The following is an 18,905-nucleotide window of genomic DNA, read 5'->3' on the forward strand; positions in this document are numbered from 1 at the left end:
GTATTTATCTGCCTTCTACACAACTCAGACTCATGATTTGTGACTTAGAAACCTCAGGACTCAAATATTGACTATCTTTGTGACTGCTTCTTAACCTATTCATGTAAAAGCAGCTGGAAACAAGTTGAAACAGATTATATATAGATTATAGATGATAACAGATTATGTATAAACAGGAGCAAAGAAGGTAACTGTGAAAGAAAGACAGCTGGAAATAAGCTTTCCAACAAGAATACTGTCCAGGCTATACCGTGTGAAAGAAACCCACAGGAATTTACCCTCAAACGTCTATCATTCTGATACAAACCTGTTGGATCTGTCATGCAGAGTAAGAACTTAAGAACAAAATGACCTACACACAAGTGTCACTGTAATCTTTGATTATCAACTTGAAGAGCCTGATTTTTTGGAATATGTCCATGTTTACTGGCTTCTCATAAATTTTACTACCTCCATTATTGATTTCAACAGCACTTATCTGGCAGCCACACCTCTTCCTCACTAATCTAAGATAACACTATTACTCAGCATTCCTTAAGACATTTGAGTAATCCACTAGCATCACAGAGATGCTACCTAATGGCAAGGAGGAGATAAAGACTTATCCCTTCACCTAAATGTTATGTTGAAACTGCCTTTTTTATTTTAGATCCTTTGATTTTCAAGAGAAAGTACTGATCAATTCTGGAACCGTCTTGAATGACTTTTGTGACTAACCCTAACCACAAATAACTTCCATTTGTAAAAATCTTTGAGAAAATTTCTGTTTGTTTCCTGATGGCCTTAATAAAATCTAGTTTAAATGAAACAAATTTAATTTCAAAGTCTCTTTTTGAAAACAAAACACAGTGGTTTTTTTGAATAGTATTCCAAAAAATGCTGGGGTTGTTTGGATACAAATTCAAAACTATCAACTGAACTCAACACAATCTGTATTTGGGGCAAAAATCTTTTTTCCAAGAAATTTTATTCAAATGGAAGATAAAAGGCAGTGGCACATAATGTGTCGAGGAAATATATTTATACATGATTCTTACATGCAGCAAATGAACATTGATCAAATTATCATGATACTGTTAAAGCTTTTCCCTTTTAAGCCGATTTTTTTTTTTTACCCCTCATACAAATACCCCTCATACAATCATCATCACTTATGACAAAGTTCTAGACAAAGATAAATAATTTCCTACCAGGAATGTGTAGGTTCCAGCCCTACACCTTTTTTTTTTGTTTGTTTGTTTTGACCTGAAACACATTTTGTTCCCTTGGGCAGAAGTAACATTGGCTCAGTCACTTTCACCAGATGGTATGTTTCTTACTGAATTGAAAACTGCACTGAAGAAAGAGTATAATCTTACTGGCATGACAATTTTCAAACCAGTCCCTCTTGCAGGGATCTAGAGAAAGGAAAGACTTATCTTTGAAAATCAGTTTTTTGTGCTAACAAAACTTACAGAACCTCCTGCTCACTAACTCTATAGAAAACTAAAAATATTAATTAGTTCAAACAGCATATTGGTAAAAAAATGCTGTGAAAAAAAGAGGCTGAGCAGATATACTTTCATTATGTTTACTAGTAATAAGAACCGATTTTTAAATTTTATTTGTATTAGCCTTACTTCTAGTATGAATACCTACATTCCACCTGAAAAAGAATAGCACTGTTACATGAAAACTTGCCCCAGAAAAGTTTGTAATCATTACATAGTTTGGGTAACATACAGACAAAAAGGAGTATAACAAAGCAAAAAAGCCTGAGGTTTAAATTGAATCAAAAGACAAAATCAAAAGATCATCAGTGACTTAAGTTCAAGAAAGAGCTAAAAAGCATGTGTAATGCCTTTTATTAATGGCTGCACATTTTCTTAAGTCAAATGCTTCATGGCTTTTCCAGTAACAATATGAACAAGCTCTCATGTTGAATCAAAGCAAGAATGCTATTAAAATATTGTGTAAATCTTGAATTGGTTTACAAGACTGTTTTAATACAATAGTTTGTACCACTTGAATGGCTGTGAAAGTCCAACTGAATTACAGTGGCATAATAAAACAGTCTGTTTAACTGTAGTAAAATAAGAACATAGCAGCATTACTTACAAAGTCCTTTTTAAAACTTTTTGAGCAGAGGGTAGGGATGGCGAGGCAACAGGAGGAGACAGAAGGATGGGAAGAGAGAAGAGGAAAGGAAAATTAATTCAACCACCACTTGGAAAGCTCAGTACTACTTAACTTCTATTTACATATTTGTCTACTAATCTAAAATATTGGTCTATCTCCTTCACAGGACTTCCTTCAGCAATCATTAGGCAATATATATCTTTTTGCTAGGAGTGATTTGTGAAATTCTTATTATTGTGCCTATTTAGAAAACCTTCAAAATTATTTTTCAGTCCAATATATCATTGTTATGCTAAATGTTAAAAGGTAAATAACTAAAAGATAGCCATTGTTATAGCTATTGTTCAATAAAAGTTTTTATTTCCATGTAAGGAATATCCATTTTTCTTTCTTAATGACAGAAGCTACAAAGAACTTGTTATGAAAGCAGTAAAAGTTTATTCATGTTCCTAAAATAAAAATCAAACTTTTCCAAGAAATGTTAAATTTCTTAACAAAAATACAGAATGTTCTCTATGAATATGTATACATGCGCTTGTTAAAAACTCTAAACTTCTGTTTTACCATATTCAATTAATGCTTAAAGAAGTGGCAGATAATTAATGTATAATTAAGATAATGGTGTCTTACTTTAATCTAAAGGAGAAAGAAAATACCACCCTACTTAGTGGCCTCTGTACTTGTTTCCTTGTAACACAACCTGAAAGTGTTGTGTCTTCATACTCACTATTCCATAACTGTTTTACTCATATTAATTCAAAGACCCACATATAGATAAACTGGTGGAGTCTGGCTGTTCCCTTGGAAGAATATCCTTTTCCTAAAATATCTATGGAGAGAAGTCTTTGGTTTGATTTTCATCTGGTTTCTTTGAGACCAGCGTGTTGGGTCATGGGAAAGAGCTGTACTGTTACCTCTTACTGTTTAAAAAATACTCTGATAAAGGAACAAAAGCTAGACATGCACTCTGTAGCATATGCCTTTTCATAAATCGGTACAGAAAATACTCCTCCTCTCAAATTTACTGTCAGCTGATTCTACTGATTTTACTGTCAAAGATCCAGCATTGACAAACTATCTGTACAGATAAGTTCACTAAATTATTGCTATGACAAAAATGCCACCATGTCGTACAATACAAAACCAATGTGTTTATTAAGTACAATTTAGACTACATGTTTTAGGACAATTCAGTTAAGCCCCTGAGACTTATACAAAACACAACTTCATTAGATGAATCAACTCATGTGATATTGTAAGCAAAAATTAGTAACGTTTGAAATTCTAGATTATTGTGCAATTTACTAAGTACAACCTACTGAAAAGCTTGTCAGATATCTCTAAAACTTCCTCAAGTGCTCTTGTAGTGCACAAAGCTATTTACCACTTCATACAGTTCACCATTACAAGCGTTTATATTCAGCATTTATAACAAAGCTTCATTGTTTTCTACAGCTTCTTAATATGTCACATTCTATAAAGCAGTAACTGTCCATGATAACTTAAACGATTTAGTAAGTGCATTTGTTAGGTTATCTAGCTCTATTCACTGTACATAAAAAACTGCAAATATTTTTGGATTGACTGCAGTCATGAGATGCAGTGTAGCAGAATGCCCAGCCTCAGTAAGGGTTAAAGGCAAAACAGTTCATGCTTTACCCTATTTTACAAAAATCATCCTTGGTGGATAGAGGAAGGAGAGTTGCACTGCTTTTGGTATTGAAGAACGCTGAGACCAGACTGACTCTTCAATCTCAAAGCCAAATATTCTGAAGATGGGAAGAACAACGTCTTTCTTGAAGGAAACTGACACCAGTCAATGGCAAAATTTTGGTAAGAGAGCAAACAAGCGATAGCAGTAATGACTTACATAAAGCTTCTGAGCTGACACAGCTGGCCTGAAAGTATGACTGATAGTCAACCACTTTATACAGCAGAAGCCACATCCCACTTTTTAATGGAAGGGTCTTCTAATATACAGACTCTTTCTGGAGTGTGTGTGGAGGTTTCTTCCTTGAGTTAGACAAACCTGAAGGTGTGTGAACAGGACACACCTCAAGGGTCAGTGAAAAAGGCTTCCCCATAGTCACTGATATGGGTGAGTAACGACAATCTGAACTTAATTATTTTGCTAGTTTTTATAGAATTGCTTTAATATGGTTTCAAAAATATTTCACTATAATAGTTTAACTATATTCTGTAGTTAAAAATTCTGAATTCTTTTAGTCTAATCATTAACATGATCATAATCTATTTAAATAATTTTTTATTTTATCCTTATAAATACATCTGAGTTGCCATCCTTAATCATACAAAGTCATATAAAGGGTCAATCTCACATAAAGAATCCTTTAGACCTAAAACATTGAGGAAGTCTTACTAGGATTGGCTCCAGATGCACTTAGACTTCTCTCTGAGAAGGTGTTGAGAAGGGTAAGTGATCCTTTCTGAACCTCAGGATTAAATGGCAGGGTCTCTCTGACAAATCCTTTTTGATGCTCCCTTTCTGCTCACAACACTTGTAAAGAAGGTGCTTTTATATATATATATATATATATATATATATTATTCTCTGAGGATATCTCCTGGATTACTACTTCATCAAAGAACAACCAAGAGGTCATTTCCCAAGGGAAAAAAAAAGTTGTCTATGCTTTTATAGTGGAGGGTTTTTTCCCCCCAACTTTTACTAAAATAGGATCCTTATCAGTAAGTTTTCTACAAGGAAACAAAGACAGAAATGCAGCAGCCTCATTCTCCTGCCAGAGTATAAAATGTATGATTGTTTTTTTATAGCTTTAACTGAAAGCAAGGCAGGAAGGGGAGTAGGGGAAGAAGATTTTAGTTTAACTCAGGTCAAGTAAAACAGAACAGCCTTAGGCACAGCAATACTATCCTGTGTTACTAAAATCACTTTCCTACGTGTATAAGAAAGGGACTAATTTTAAGACATTTCTGTTGTTACAATGCAGTCTATATGATATTTCTTCTATAATTCAGTCATACTTCATCCAGTCTCTTTTAAGATATTCACCAATTATTTACATCTTAATATATATCACTATCTCTTAAGATATATCACCAATTCAGTGAACTGTACTCTGAAATTAATACAGAATGAAGTTCAGATTCCAAGCGCTGGTGAGAAGTACTCTTCAACAGGACTGCTTACTCAGGTCCTGGTGAAGAGATGGTTTCCCCACTGCAACACAGGCAAAGTCCACAAATGTCATTCTTTAAAATGATACAGCAAATTTGGAAATCAGACACAAGCATATTGTTATAGAAACCTGCAGATGATAAAAGCCAGTAAATATTCTTGTACTAATATGCCTATATAAAACACTTGGTTTCAGCATGGAGATATCAACAACAGTCTCATAATCTAGGGCACTTAATTCTTCAGCCTAGATTCTTCCAATTCAAAGGTAGCACCAATACTGCCTCCTCCTGCATTCTACTTTTGTCTAAAAATACTAACCAAAATCATATGTAAACTGACACCCTCTTGAGCAGAGTGTTACCACGCCAACACCAAACTCAAGCCCCCAGAATCTTCACATCAGAAATGATGGATTATAAAATAAATGAAATTTTATTGATTTCTTTGGAAATCATCAGTGAAATTCCAGAATTAATAATTTATAACTTCTGCAAAATTTATTTTCATCTAGCTCTCTCTAAGGCAAATGACCATCACCAAAGCCAAAAGTACAGATTATTTAAAATTATTTAAAATTTCACAAGGGTAACCAGATTAAATAAATGCAAAATGAAATTTACATCTTCATTTTTGGAAGTAATTTAAGAAAAATAATTTAATTTCTTTTTTGTTATTAAAAAGGCAATTTTTGGAAAGCAATTAATGCAAGAACTTCAACATTTTCTTTTAAAGTATCTATAGTTTTGTCTTTGAAAAATATTTTCTGAAAGTTTCAACCTAATTACTGTTTTCTTTATGTGAATGCATTTTTGAAAGGATAGCCACAACATATCAAGCACATAAAATTTCCAAGCTGAAAATAGCCATTCATTTAAAGCCTCACAGTCATTATGTCACACAGTACGAACACATGGGAGTGTAAATTTAATCTTCATCAAAAGCTAGACTAGTAAATCCTGTATCTGGAAATAAGCCCTATAATCACTTGCACAGGTCCAACTACCATCCTAATTCCAAAGGATAGAATTCTTTGCAAATGCCAAGCTCAAAAATTAGTGTCTGACCCTTCAATCATTCAAAATTATACAACAGAGAATGCCTACTGGCTGTCATTAGTGACAGTATTGGCACCTACTCTGAAAGAATCCCACAGTGAGTTTCATATTAAGAGAATCTCAGTCACTTTCTGGTTAAAAAATGCCTTGCAGTTCTTCCAGCCAGAACTGAAAACACTCCTGAGACAGCTTTACTAGAGATCAAAAGAAGTTCCATTTATATGCAGCCATTAGACACATGGACTCTTTTATACTGTTCTTCAAATAATTAAGGAACCACACAGATGTGGAGCCATGGTGTGCCAGAGCGCCCTAATAAAAAAACTAACAAAATACAGGAGTAAAATATACAAATGCATAAGGACTTTTAAGACACTCCCCTCTGCAGCAGTCATACAAAACTTGTTACCACTCCATATTTAACTTCATTAATAGTCAGTGATGTTACCCTAAACTTTGAAAAGACACCACACACAAACAACAGCTCCTGCTTCTTTTTCTTGACACAGTTCTGTTGCTAATAGTTTTATGTCTACGAGACCCTTTAATTTTGTAGTTGCTGCCTAGTAACAGTGTTGTTGCAGTGATGATGTCCTAAGTACATTTTTGACCTGTGAGTAGAGCAGTCTATTCACAGAAGTGTGTTGAATCAATAGCATCAGCCATACAATGTGCTAGCACTCCAGTGACAGAAGGGATTATGTCGTCTTCTACCTTTTTGTTCCTTATGCAGTTGGCTAAAGATTGCATTGACAACTGAGCAATTGAAGCTTAGAAAAGCTAGAATTGCCAGCTAGCAAGTTCAGGATTACACAATCACCTTCCTGCCAAGAAGTAAAAGATACACTTAACATGCTGATTTACAACTGGCGAAGATATCAACAAACAGAGAAACTGAAGAGCATTCTCCTTGTGGCTTTTTTTGTGATGCTTCCTATTTTTACTAGTTCAGGAACAGAGATTAGCAAACAGCATGTTTCTCCTCATGTCAAACACTTAACTGAAACATCGTGTTCAAGGATTCCTCAAAGTATATTTATTCCTCAAAAATATATATATTCAATTTTTTTACAATTTGCCACATATCTCAGATAAATAATACCACTAAATCAGTAACAATTCATTATGCCATATAGCAGAGAAGAAAATTATTATTTTAAGAAAAGGAAAATGTAACATCTTAAAAAGACCATAGAGCAGTGCCATCTAGTGATTGACAGTACAAATAAAAAATGTTTGCATTAATATGTGATGCAGAGGGAGTATTCTTGGTTCTTTACTCAGGCAAAACATTTTTGAAAAAAGCTGCAGGGGTAATAACAAATTATATCAGAGGTCATGCACTTACCACTTCAAGAGAGCTCAGCATTTGCATTTCAAAGCAGAAATGCTACTGGTAGCAGATTCAAAGGAAGAAACTACCATCACCCATCACAATACAGTGTTAAGAAAGGAGTTAATATTTCCAGTGCTCTACAAATAGCACAGAATAAGTATTAGTGAGCAGTAGCTCTGTTGCTCCCTTTGAAGGATGTACTGGTAATTATTAACTGGAATTAAATTGCAGGAGAAAGAGAGAACTACATAGTTCATACACAGGTCCAAATTATTTTCCTGACAGAAGCAGAAAATGCTCCAATTGTACTCTAAGTGAACCCTGACTTAAATATTGGATTTCTTGTATAAAAATGCAAGAATCAAAGCATGGGAGATACTGAAAAAAAGCTGAAATATTGAGGTTTTTTCTTTCACTTTGTGGAATATTTCATTATTACCAGTTGTTCTTAAAAAAAATAGCATGCTTCCTCATAGGATATCTACTAGCTACAAGTCACTGAAATATTATTTTGGAATTCAGATCTCAAATTTGCATCAAAATATATGCAAAACTATATAATAAACTTTTAAATGGATATAAGTTTTTATTATAAGAGTAGCAGGTCATTTCTGCATGTGTGTACATAGACTGGTAGAGCAGAAGTTTCAAAAGAACCTGAAGTTATGCTGCTTACTGTAAATTTCAGTGAGTTTTTCTAGTGTAAATCCTTCTGGTTAGTTTAAAATGTAATTGCTTTAATTTAGATCAACAGCAAGGACCACATTACTATGTATATATTACAAGATTACTTTCTACCGTTTTCTGTTTGCTTCATAAATGCTGAACAAACAGTAAATTATAAAGTTTTGTTAGCTGAATAGCCTATATGAAACATAAGGTACTGGTAACTTGTCATAGCCCCAAAGCCATTACCTAATTTCCCAGTTATTCCCAATTTCAAATCAGAAATATGATCATATTGCCTTCAAATAAAATATTACAGCAGAACATGTTCTATTTTGACAGCTGCTGAAGAAAGCATATGTGTTATGTAGCCCAAACTGACTTTGCATGTCTGACACCACATTTGAAGAAGTTTCAGGAACTTCTAGCTATGTTGGCTTTCAGTATCTCATTGCTCTCCTTTTTTACTTCTGTGCTGATCCAAGAAGATGTCCAGAGTGAAAGTACTTGAAGACAGCAATAATGATATCTCTTTCAATCAAACGTAGAGAGTTTAAAAATTGCACCAGTTTTCCGCATGTCTTCTTCTCTATCATCCTTGCACAGTGCTTTTTTCATATGTCCAGAAAGCATATAAAATACTACTAGTACCAACAAAAGCACCATATGGATGGAATTAAAACAGAAATTTAAGCTCTCAATACATTACAGACACTCTTTTAGTATTCTTCAATTTATCAATAATACTGTGCTAGAATGTGAATAAAATAAAACTTGATTACATGGTGACCTTGATTACATATTTAAATGTAAATTCCAGCAGCCATGGACGTAACATACATTACTCATACAGAACATCTAAAATGATGAAGATTGATTCTTCTATATGAAGCATTTCCTTACTTCCAGTAACTCCATTTTCTAGCTAAACAACTGTCTCTAAACTGCAGACCAAGCAATAGCTTCATTGCTCTATAAAAGGCGACAGTGAAAAAAGCCATTATCTTTAGATGCACCAAATATTCAGTACTGTTAGCGTAATAGAATGAGAAGTTAGTTGTTTGAACCTCCTAGCTGTTAAATCTAACCATAATCTCTTCTCTGCAACTCTCACCTGATGTACATTCAAATTAAAGAGAAAACAAACAAACAAAAAAAAAAAAAAACACTTATAAAAAGATTTTAAGTAAGATCAAGCAATATTAAACAGAAGTAAAAACTCAGATTTGGTTGTTGTACAATCTAATATCAACATGGTATATTGCTATAACACACTGCACGATTATACCAAGGTGTTGATGTAAGTATTTGAAGGCTACTGTCTACCCACACAGCAAATTGAGCTGTTTTTAAGCAAGGCTATGAAGAGTAGCATGTACTGGTCAAACAGCCATGTAAATCAGGTTGCTTAGTGGTGCAGTAACCAATGGTGCAACAATTAAATTGATGGTTCCTACTCTTTAGTACCCCTCCTTCTGAGCAATGTAAGTAGCTTCAGCCAACAGCTAAAGCCCCACAGGAAAAGATAAATCTCCCAAATCTGGGGAAGCAATTGAGCAACATGGCATAGTGCAAAAGATTTTTTTATGATATTCAGAGCAATCTTATTAATTTTTTTTTACTTGTGCTTTGTTCTTCTAGTGCTGTTTAAAAGATTTTGCCTGGCTATAATACCTTTATGGTTTTAGGAAAAAAATCCTGATATTCTTACTTCAATACTGTCTGGTTAATGGACTATTAATTTTTAAATAGATAGTAATTCAAATTTCTTTACCCATCACATTTTTTGTTTGTCTAATGGGGAAAAAATCATAGAAACTAGAATATTTATTATTATATAACTTTATCATATCTCTACTTTTTCCATTTTGAAGCTTTAGCATGTTAATCTTTAAGTACATGCAGGGTTTTTTCTTATACATCACAGTGATTTTTTTTTCTTTTTTTACCTTTGGCTGTTTTCAAAACCGCAAAAATTGTTCACAAAGGAAAAGTACAAAATAATTACTGAATAAATCTTAGCAAGATTTTTGTAGAGTTCTTAAATTTTTTTTATTTTCATGTGTAAGACTTTTTAACTTGTCTTTCCCCAGTATTTGTTTGACAGGAGTAATTTGATGACTTATTTTGCAGTCCCCAATGCATAACACTGCCCACTAGTTAATTACTTCTATGTCTCAGTAGAAATTATATCTGTTTCTTACAAGAACTAGTTTTTTCAAAGCCCCAAATGACTCCTATTCTGGAAACTCTATCCCTAAAAGAATAGGAGAGACCTAATGGCTCAACACAACTTCCATTTTCAGAATACAGTCTGAGAAAAACAGAGAAGAATTGGTTGCAAAGAATAAAAAAACTAAATTATTTACAATCTCCTTCTTTTCTTAAGAACACCCATGCAATTTTGTTCCTTTAATCAAGCTTTTTAAAACAGTATATGAACAATTTGAAGAAATGTTATCAGCAAGAAAAGTATTTTATAATAAGAATGCAACTGTACATTCACTTTAAGCCATGCTGGCAGTAGGAATGAAGCTGGACAAGACTGTTATTACAGTGTATTTGTATATTTGTCCCCTTAAAGTGGGCAGCAATAATATCCTCCTGATATGTTCATCTAGATATTTTGAGATGTTGACTTCATCTATTTTTCTGAATTACTTCCTCGGGGTTTGACTACTATTCATAAATTCCTGACATAATTTTTCTTCCTAATAAGTGGCTATCCTCCAGATCAGACATAGCATTTAAAAATAAATTATAGATTCAGAAGTCACTCAGGCCCTCAGCTATGCATTTCCTTTAGAAATCTAGGAAGCAAGCTATTGCAAGCTTATTATTTACTGCAGTTTAATTTCTACAATTGTTCCACTGCCTTTTACCTTGATACATCTTTACACTACCTTTGCAATAACTCTAAGATAATTACTTCCTCCTCATTGTCTATGGAGACAACAGAAACAAGAATTTCTTGGGGTTTAAGCTTATGTGAATCTACTTATCTACTTTATAACCTATTCTAGCAAACTGAATCCATTCCCAATTGGAATGAATTCTTGTTTGCACTAGGGTCTGTTTATGTTGTGAGCACAGAGGAATTTTATCTCAAATTTAACTGGTCCTCTTACTCTTTGAAGGCTTTCACTACAATAAATGAATATATCTGTTTCCACGTTGCCTATAGCCCAAAGTGCTTCTTTTTCATTGCAATGTGCGCCAGTTTACACTGGGAATAGAACAGTGAAAAGCTGGCATGAGACAGCTATTTTCTCAATAGATTTGGTTACTCCCACTCTGTAGTTCAAAAAAGAAACGAAACAAAAAAAAAAAATTAAAAAATATACTATAAAGCCTATAGAGCCATTGGCTAATGTAGAATTCTGCATATTCTTCCAGACTACCTCCTCATGTGCTGCCACAAACACAACCCATTTCCACAATGGTTCTTCCCCACATACATTATTAACATTACATTTTTCCTGACTTTCAAATCAAAAATCTATTCTGGATACTAATGGTCAAAATAATACTTCCTATTTAATAGAATGGTAAGTCTCATCTTTTCTTCTTTATAATTGTTCTGGTTTTCATAGTTACATACAGCACTGGAGGCATTCAGAGGAATATCTAAAGCAAGTCTTGTACTCGCACAGGGCCATTGAAGATGAGTGGCTTTCTGAATCTCAACACTTTCTAACACCTATGAAAGGAATAGCAACACAGTCTCTTCTTTCAGGACAATTACTGCTATGCCAGGAAAATTGAACCACAGTGTTCAAGCATACGTGTAGTTGGTTACTTCTGAGAACATCAAGGCAAATTGATGCTGAGAGGCCACGGGCTTGTCTGGCTCTCTCTTTCCCAGTCACACTCCACTGTTCCAGCTTCAGTCTTTCCTAGTCCTTTCCACTTCAGAAACATGAGATTTTGTCACAAACAGCCACAAACTGTATCTCCTCTTTAATACGTCTGACAGGTGTCATCTAGACCAACTATGGGTCTGCAGAGGTGTAAAATCTCACAATCTTGAAATTTCTCCCTCCTTTTTATTCTCCAGGGCCTAAAGGGAAGCATAATTTCTTCTTCCCAAGGAGTTTGTTTCTGTTTTTTGTCTCTCTCTTGAGGCTATCTCAGTCTCTATAAACACGATAAAACACAGTTGAGTCTTTGTATACTCAACACATTACCTGCCTGCAGAACTCATGCATTCCAGATGTGGTGGAGTTTTGATGATTTTAACTGACTTTGGTACATGCTGGCCTGCAAAAGGTGTAGGGCAGACATGGGACAATATCATTGCTGAGGCTCATGTGTGCTGTGAATGGGATACTTGATGACTTGTCACAGAGGAAGACAAACCTTTCTACATTAAAGGAAACAGAATCCTGAAGATGCCAAAGTGAGCTTTTCCTCAAGAAATTCTCTCATGAAACTCTTCACAACCAGCATCTACCACTATTTCATAAACACTTCACCAAAACATGAGTTGAAATGCATTTTATGAATTGCAGCAACTGAGAAATAAATACCATTTGAAGAAAACTTTGTGTTTTCTCAGAAACAAGATAAAGTGAAGGAAATAATAGGATGAAAGTTCTTCAGGTTGGAAAGTGAACAGAGGATGACAATCTAAGTAGCTGTCCTGTTCTAAGACCAGACTATTTGGTTTCTCTAGTGACATGATTCCCCATATTAAACTCAGTTACAGGAAAAACACCAGACTCCAGTGAAATCCCACTCTTCCCTTAGAGATGGAGAGCTGCATTTGTACAGCTCAAAGATGGTCTTTGGCCTACCTCAGTAAATGCCACCCCATGGCTCTTATAAATTTTCAGCACTGAAGACAGGTCGGCTTAAAGGGAGCTGAGGGACAGGGAGAAGTGAGGGGTATGGAGTGCTATTAAATTCCTATAAACTTAACTAGTGACCACTGGTTGCTCCTAGGCATTAAACATGAATATCAGAACAAAAGCAGTTTTCTAAATTATAACTTCTAATATTAAAAAAGTAAGGGTTCATTTTTCTTACCAATAGTTTTACAGGACATATTTGGGGTTTTCTACCATTTAAAAGAATCTGTGTCCACCTGAAGAATAATGACTTTAAGAAGCCATGCAAATTTTATTGAAAAAAAAAAAGTAGAAATAAAACATGTTTATTAAAAATTATAAAACATTAATCATAGTACTGTTGTATAAATACTAGCTAAAAAAAAAAAGAAATAGGACTTTAGAATACTTATTTTTCCTCAATCTGACCAAAGGACAGGCATTTTGCAGTTAATCAAACAAAACGCACAATAAAGAAATATTTTATAGAAACAAATATTTCTGCTGAAGATGATTCTGTTTACTCTATTGAAATACATTATAGTTTTATTTCCAATGATGACAAAAGTTGAAAAATACTCCATTCCTTTTTCTTTCATTGCAACTTTAGTTTTGAGATTGACAGCTAATAAATTATGTCACTTTATTTGCCCAACTAAAACCCAATTTTCTCAGTTTTCTTAGTTTTTAGGAAATGTAATAGGACCATCAGATGAAAATCAAGATATCCATTTCCCTCAGAAACATTTATTCTTTTGAATTTCTTTTTAAGAATCACCTACTTTGACTATGCCATTTAAAATACACCAACTCAGGTAGAATTTTGGCATTTACTTGCAACACTTGCCTATTATGAAGGGAATGAGAAAACTATTAGCAGAAGTGCAAATCAATACTAAGAAGCAGTTTAAAATATTTCCACTTTCTATAAAATATTAATTGCAATGCATTCTTATTTCTATTTGCATGTAATTAGGAATAGTTCTGAAAGATGGGTTGAATGGTCCACTAATTTCACCACGCAGAAGAGGTGTTCACTAAATATCCACACTGACCTAATAGGACCTTCACAACAATAATCAATCTGAAAACATTAACAGTATATCAATATAGAACAAGACTGCCTATAGTCTGCTGATACAAGTATCTACTTCCAGTTTCAAAAGCAATAAGAGATTAGGCAATAAGAGATCTAGAACAGTAATCAAATTGCAGCTCTGATCAGTATGTTTATAAATAATCTCGTGAACTACTGCTTCATAGAATAGTTTTTGATAGAAAAAAAAAAAAATCACAAGATTTGCATTTTAACAACAGAAAATGGGCCACCAAAATGTCATTATACAACACAGATGACAGTTTATCTTCCTTCCTCCACAGATTTTCATCATTAAGAAATGAAATTGTCCCCCAGGAATCAAAAGCTCAAATATGAATTCTGCTCAGCATATCTCATGGGAATAATATTGATATCTCAGCACAGAAAACATTGATTGGTATATTGCATATCTTGAAGACCAGTGTCTATATATTTCAAATATTTCAATTCCATAATTTACAGAGTCATCTTATCTATTTTAATGTTTTTCTAAGTAACAGAAAGGCCACACTCTCCAGAAAAGAAGAAAAGTCTTGATTTTATGCTTTCAAATTAGGTGAAAAAAATTATTATCTGGCTAAAACCACATGAGATTAAAACATTTTGGAAGATCAACAGTTAAAGTAGTCACTGTACTAATTAGAAATGAGCAATAATTTATAAAGATTCATAATTAGACACACCTTAGCCAAATCAGCCTTATGACAGAGGCATGTCAATCAGTGGCTACTTAGAAATATAATTTTCTTAAATTTCCTTAATAACTGCACAAAAAATGAAGAGAAAGCACAGAGAATTAGAATGCACTCAGCATAATGTGTCATAGTACTAGTAACCAAATAAGCTCCTTTGCAATAGGAGAATGCAGCAATATACATACCTAATATCATATAGATTTACTGAAACTGATAATTTGTCCATCATCTGGATTTTTAATTACCAGCAACAGTTATAAAGAAATTCACCTTCTCACAAAGGACAAGCCAATAAACCAACAGACAGCTATATACAGAGCCTTTAGAACTCCTTAATCCTTTTGCCCCCACTCTTTTCACTGGGGTTTAGACAGCCAAAAGGTATACAAACAAAAAACCATAACCTCTAAAAACAAGCAAGAGTCATATCAGCATGACTTAGAAAAATCACCACAGGAATCCTCTTAGAATCCTTATCGATACCCTCCCTCTCCAATAACCACACCCACCCTATATTTATGTTATTTGAATGGCTTTAATACAAGACAGGAAAAAGGCACTAACATAGACTTACATTGTTAAACTCGGCACAGGGCCACTGATATTCCAATCTTCAGACCTCCTTAACTGTCTGTGTTGGAGAAAAACGATACGGCTTCAGAACTACAAAGGGCAAGTTACTTTAGTCTTTTTTCTTAACTGCAGGATACCCAAATCCTTGTATTAGTTCACAGTAGCATGCCAACAGAGTATTAATCACAGTAGTTGCGGACAGCTCCTTAAGCTGACAAGCTTCTCTAATACTTTGTATTTTGTCACCTCTTGCTGCTACTACGCAGGGTAACATTTCCTCCTAGAGCCCTTTCACAGAATGTCTGGATTCTAGAACAGTAACAAAAGATCTGATACCTGTTATAGTACCAAACCACGCTGTTTCTATGTAGCTGATCACACCTTGTGTTGTTCAATCTATGTAGGTGTTATTCATACTCTCTGAAGAGGGAATTCAGAGCAGTAAAAGCACTTTTCAGGGATATTCTGTTTACTTAAAATGAATAGTATCACTGTTCTGATTCACATATATTAGCTACTGTCAAAAACACTCCTTTTCAAGAAAAATAAGGAGGTGGTACAGTAGCTGAGGAGTCAATCATTTTAAGTGCTGATCTGAAGAAAAAATCCCAAATCCCAAATCCCATTTTCCCATTTTGACTGGGATATTTACATGTGTGTGTATATGTATATATATATATATATATATATATATATAGTAGGAGTAGGATCATATTGATATTAGTGCACTCTTCTGTGTGGCACATTATACAGTAAGGTAGACCACATAGCAGCTCTGACTCTACAATGAAACACTTCCTGGAAAGGGTGTAGCCTCTAATGGAACTACTGGTGCCTTGATTGCATACAGTAGGAATAGAGACCATCTCTTTTAATTTTAGGCTTTTCACTGGAAGGTAGAAGCTCAGGAAAGCATATCCTTTTATTCTACCTCCTAGCGCTTTTATTTTTTTTTTCCTTGTGGAGGCAGCTGTTGTAGTTCTGAATGGTAAATTAAATGCTAGATCATTATCTTAGGCCATATACATTGGTTTGAGGTAAAATCTTACACATACTTTACATTGTAGATCTGTTGATTCCAGATGTGTCACTATAAAAAGTGGGGTAAGGCTTCACAATTATTGTGTTCATGGCTTTACAGGTTATGGCTTACCTCCATGAACACTATGCAAACTAATTTTCACTTCCATTCCCCTAGTGCTGTAGTTTTGACTGAAATAAAGACTGCATGGCTCATTTTCATGACAAAGGCACAGAAAAGCTGTGTGCTTCTTTCTGCCCCCATCACCACCACCCAGCACTTGGCAAGCAATGCAAGTTCAGATCTGATTTATTTTTTAAGTGCTCTGTGCTCAAACGTTTTGCTTTTTATGTGAGAGATTTGGTTTTGTTTTTTTTTTTTTTTTTTTTTTTTTTTTGTAATGAGAAAATCTTTTGAAATAACAGTATTTTAAAACAGCAGCATGTAATAAAAACACACTGCAGTTCTTTGCTTGGCAAGAAATGCTAGATGGGAAAATGCTTAAGAACATTCAAAGCACTGCTGTTTACTCCAGCAACTATAGAACAGGACTTGCAAAATATTATATTTTAGACTCAAGAGACTGGACAATGATGAAACAGTGGATGATTTTCTTGCCGTTGTTTTTCTTCCAGGTATGTTCAGAAGCACCTGCATGTACTTCGAGCAGCTCCCTAAAAGGGGGGGCTATTCTGGATTTGCCGTGCAGAAGGTAAAACAGTGCCTTCACCGTGCAGCAGCACCATCACCCCCCTAGACCCACTTTACTGATGCACGTACTCCAGCGAGCACATCCACCACAGCAGCGGACACAGGGGTAGAAGCATCTCTTCACTGGTGACAAAGGACTATTGTGTTTGTGTCACGTCTCTCGGAGCCCCCGGAGAACTCCTGCTCCCATGGCACTGTTCCCCGCCCGGCGGAGAAAGCTCTTCCCCAGGGAAGGTGTGATGCTGGGCACGGCGTCCCGCCCCCCCAACCCGCCACTGGGGCAGCCCGACACCCCCCTTCACACGGCGGGCAGCGCCGTCCGCCGCTGGTCCAAGAGCCCTCGGGGGCCCGGGGACGAGGCGGCCGGGGCGGGCGGCGGTGGAGAGCTCTGCTGCACCGCGTCCCGCCGACTCTCGCCGCCCGCAGCCCCCGCATCGGGAGGCGCAGACCCCCGCGACGCGACGATCCTCTTCGCTTCCAGAGGCCCCTCCGCGAAACTTATTCTGCCCTCACAGGCGGAATCCCCGCGGCCGCCACCCCCGACGGCACCGGGAGGGTTCCCGTCGCTTACCTGGCGGCTGCCGGGGCGCTCCCTCACGGCGAGCGGCAGTGGGGCGCGCCGCAGCCGAGGCTGCCTCTGCCGCCACCTTCACAGCCCCCTCCCGAGGTGAGCGATGCGCGGGGTGGCGGCGGGGAGCGGACGGGGAGCAGTGACATTTAACCGGGGTGCCTCTCCTCCCTGGCGGGCTGGGCGGACGATCACCGCCCTCGTCTCCACGGGCAGGCTGAGGCGCAGGACGAAGCCCAGTCCATTCCCGGAGACCCAGACGCAGCGCGCTGCCCGAGCCGCCGGCGGCTCCACTCCTCTCCTGTCCTCTCCTCCCGCTTGGCAATCGCCGCTGCGACTTCCCTGCAGCGGGGGACGAGAGACGCAGCAGCCGCAGCAGGCAGCGGGGGAGAGGGCTGGGCTGGCCACCTGCCCCTCGGCGGGGCCAGGCGCCAGGGGGACAGCAGCGGGGCGCAGCGGCGAACGGGCGAGGCGCCGGCGGCAGAGCGGGGAGGCAGCGCCAGCTCGAGGTGAGGGCGGGCGGGCGGCGGGGAGGGGAGGAGGGGGCGCGTCTCTGTCAGAGGCGGAGCGGCTCCTTCCGCGCGGCGGCTCACACGCCGGCGAGTCCCGCCGAGGCAGCGGCGGCACCTCGGGGAGGCAGAGCGGTTAGCGGAGTGGCGAGCGACCGAGCCACCCCTATGCCGGTGACTGCTGGGCCGCGGAGAGGCGCCCCCGGCCGCGGGCAGCCGGTCGCCGGCCTTTATTAACCCTCCCCGCCGTGAGGAGGGAGCGTGTGCGGCGCCCCCACAGCTCCGCAAGAAGCGGTGCCCCCGCCTCCCCGACGCGGGCGGCGGCGCGGTTGATCCCCCATCTTCCACCCTTGCTCCCTCCCCGCCGTGTTCCGGGGAGAGCAGGGCGGCTCCGCGGCACGGAGGTCGGGGCAACCCCGGCTCGGCGGGGTGCCGCGGTTCGGGAGGTGTGCCTCCCCCGGGAGCGGAGGGTGCGGGGGTCGCGGAGGAGGGGAGTCCCGCGCGGCTGGGCGGCCATTTCAGGGGCGGCGCGGTGAGGGGGCACGGGTTTGCGGCCGGCGGG

At 37.7% G+C, this 18,905-nt stretch overlaps 1 protein-coding gene across 3 annotated transcripts in view; it reads right to left on the reverse strand.

Moving 5' to 3' along the window:
- LINGO2 (leucine rich repeat and Ig domain containing 2) overlaps positions 1–17,923 on the reverse strand; it is a 478,352-nt gene extending 460,429 nt beyond the window's left edge. Inside the window, exons 1-2 of one of the 3 annotated variants that reach the window (XM_058044149.1) lie at positions 17,838–17,921; positions 15,536–15,592 (exon numbers count right to left, since the gene is read on the reverse strand). The gene's annotated coding sequence lies outside the window, so the exon portion shown is untranslated. Of the gene's footprint in view, positions 1–15,535; positions 15,593–17,837 lie in introns of all 3 variants that reach the window. The other 2 variants (XM_058044150.1, XM_058044151.1) reach the window with 2 other exon arrangements.
- Between the last annotated feature and the right edge of the window lie 982 nt (positions 17,924–18,905).

Source organism: Melospiza georgiana, chromosome Z (assembly GCF_028018845.1).
Source record: "Melospiza georgiana isolate bMelGeo1 chromosome Z, bMelGeo1.pri, whole genome shotgun sequence".
NCBI lineage: Eukaryota > Metazoa > Chordata > Aves > Passeriformes > Passerellidae > Melospiza > Melospiza georgiana.